This window comes from Dama dama, chromosome 31 (assembly GCF_033118175.1).
Source record: "Dama dama isolate Ldn47 chromosome 31, ASM3311817v1, whole genome shotgun sequence".
Classification (NCBI taxonomy): Eukaryota; Metazoa; Chordata; class Mammalia; order Artiodactyla; family Cervidae; genus Dama; species Dama dama.
Window position 1 is genome coordinate 57,690,913 of NC_083711.1, and position 3,513 is coordinate 57,694,425.

A 3,513-nucleotide genomic window follows, 5' to 3' on the forward strand; every position below is an offset into this window, starting at 1 on the left:
CAAACCCAGATTCAATCCTTGGGTTGGGAAGATCCCCAGGAGAAGAAAATGGTAATCCACTCCAGTATTCTTGACTGGAAAATCCCATGGACAGAGGAGCCCAGTGGGCTACAGTCCATGGAGTCACAAAGAGTCAGACACAACTGAGTAACTAACACACCAACACACAAGCTAATATGTTAGCCTGCTAGATATTCACATAAACTGTTAGAAAACATGAGATTCACGGGTCGGAGACAAAGGACTACTTATTACTCATTCCAATAGCAGCATCCTTGTGTTTTTGTTCCAGTTCCTGAGTCCTGTTTGTCACAAGATGATGTTAAAAGAGAGGTAACAGCTTCACAGGCTGTGCTTTGCTGATAGCAGAGAAATCCTGAGTTTAGGGAAGCCAAATGTTTGATAGTGAATATTAAACATGACTGTTGTTGCTCTGGATGGAGAAATAGCTGTTCACTATCTGAACATTTTTGAAAAAATAGTTCATAATAAAATTAATATCTTGCTTATGAAATGTGAGAGGCCCATTAAAAATTGTTCCCCAGTGATAAAGCTTTTGTTTTTTACTCTGTTTTTTATCACTGGTTTTAAACAATTTGAGTGTGATGGGCCTTGTGGTAATTTTCTTCATATCCCCTGCACTTGGATTTTTTTTAATTTCTAGATCTGTAAGTTTATACTTTTCATCTAATTTGAAAACTCCTTGGTTGTTATTTATCTGACTTTTTTGCTGTCTTCCCTTCTTTCTCTTTTCATTTGGCAACTCCAGTTACATAAATATTTGACCATTTGAAGTTGCCACAACTATCACAGATATTTTGCTTGTGTGTATATTCTTTTTCATCTTTTTAAAATCTTCATTGTCTCTTTTTGGATAGCTTTCATTGCATCTTCAAATTCATGAGTTGTTTTTCGTATAATGTCTAATCCAATGTTAATCCCAAGTAGTGTATTTTTTATCTCCAGCATTGAAATTTTTATCTCTGAAATATATATGTATCAAGTGCTAGGGCCTGGTGCACTGGACAGACCCAGAGGAATCGGGTGGAGAGGGAGGTGGGAGGGGGAATCGGGATGGGGAATGCGTGTAACTCTATGGCTGATTCATATCAATGTATGACAAAACCCACTGAAATGTTGTGAAGTAATTAGCCTCCAACTAATAAAAAAAAAAAAAAAAAAAAGAAATATATATGTATCTTCTATGTCTCTCCAACATCAATTTTCCCTCTGGTTACTTTCACACATAGCATATATATTTAATGACTTTTTAATGTCCTTGCTGCTAGTCCTCAGATCTATGTCGATTCTAGACTAGTTTTAATTAATTAATTAATTTGAAATTAAACTTTTTTTTAAAGTTAAGGCTATGTTTTTAGATCAGTGTAAGGGTCACAGCATAGTTGAGGGGAAGGTACAGAGATTTCCCATGTATTTCCTGCTCTTACCCAGGCATAGCCTCCCCTATTATCAACAACCTCTCCCAAAGTACTTTGTTAGAGTTGATGAACTTATATTGACATATAATTACTCAAAGTCCATGGTTTTCCTTATGGTTCATTCCTAGACTTGTACATTCTGTAGGTTTGTACAAATGTATAATGGTATGTATCCACCATTACGGTATTACAGAGAGTATGTATATGAGTTTGGGTAAACTCTGGGAGTTGGTGATTGACAGGGAGGCCTGGCGCGCTGCGATTCATGGGGTCGCAAAGAGTTGGACACGACTGAGCACCTGAACTGACCTGAACTGAACAATCCTGAATGTTGTTTCTGTTCTGCCTGTTCATCCTACCGTTAGCCCTTGCCCCTGTCAATCACTGATCTTTATGTTGTCTCCATAGTTTTGACTTACCTAGAGTACCGTGTAGTTGGATCATACAATCCTCTGACTTCTCAGATTGGCTTATTTCACTTAGTAATAGGCATTGACAGTTTCTCCTTGTATTTGTGAAAGTGAAAGTGTTAGTCACTCAGTTATGTCTGACTCTTTGCGACCCCATGGACTGTAGCCCACCAGGCTCCTCTGTCTATGGAATTCTCCAGGCAAGAATACGGATTTCTCTATTTATTTCTATGGCTTAATAATTCACTTACTTTTAGCACTGAATAATATTTCATTGTCTAGATATTCCACAGCTCCATATTCACCTGCTGAAGGATATCTTGGATGCTTTCAAGTTTTGAAAAGTATGAATAAAGTTGCTATAAATATTTGTAAGTAACCATCAAAATTACCTTCCAAAATGATTGTGCCATTTTTCATTCCAGCCAGCAATGGATAAGCACTCCTGCTGCTCCACATTCCCATCAGCATTTAATAGTCTCAGTGCTCTGGATCCTGGGCATTCTGATGGGTGTGTGGTGCTTTCTGGTTTTAATTTGCATTTACCTGATGACATATGATATAGAGAGTCTATTCATGTACTTCTCTGCCATCTATAGATCTTCTACTAGGTATCTGTTAAGGCCTTTGTTTCATTTTTAAATCATGTTACTTATTTTCTTACTGCTGAGTTTTAAAATCTCTTTCTTTATTTTGGATTGACGATCTTTATCAGATGTGTTTTTTACAAATAGTTTCTCTCAGTCTGTAGCTTCTTCTTATTCTCTTGATATTGTCTTTTGAAAAACAGAGGCTTTTAATTTTAATAAAATCCAGCTTATCAATTATTTCTTTCATGGGCTGTGTCTTTGATGCCAAGAATGATAACTTCTTTGGCCTTCAGACATCTACCTTTATTACCTCAACTCAGGAAGACCATGGGCTTTGCCTGGATTCTTTCTTAGTCGGGTGTGGCCTGGAAACTATCTCCAGAGAGTTAGCTAAGGAAATTGTGGGGATCACGTTATTTGTTTCCTGTCTCTCAGCAATCACTGTATTTCACTGTTTATGTTCAGTATCTTGAAAATTATTGTTTCATAAATTTGGGATTTTTTTTCAGTTGTTTCTAATAGGAGGGTAAATCTGGCTTCTATTGATCCATTTTAATCATAAGTGACATCAGTAGTTCTGTTCTTTAATATGAATAAGATGCTTTCCTTCACATTAACTCATATTTGTGTTCTATTAGCATGAAACCATAACTTTGTGTGGCTAGGAGCCAAATCTTTATCTGGATCTTTCTCATATATTGGTCGATGACATATAGAGAATATATATAGATTATGTGTGAGAGATTGGAACCCTGACACCTTAGAGAAAGAAGTTATTGACAGCACCTATTCTACTCCCTTGGAGAAGGAAATGGCAATCCACACCAGTATTCTTGCCTGGAGATCCCGTGAACAGAGGAGCCTGGCAGGCTGCAGTCCATGGGGTCACAAAGAGCTGGACGTGACTGAGCGACTCACACACACATTCTACTCCCTATGTTTGGAAAACTGGGACTGGAATAATTAAGGAAGTTAGCCTTTGGCTACCTAATTGGTGGTAGTAGGAAACTAGAAGCTGTATCTTGCAACTGCAGGTATACTGTGCTTCATTACTTAAATCCCTCTTTATAATTT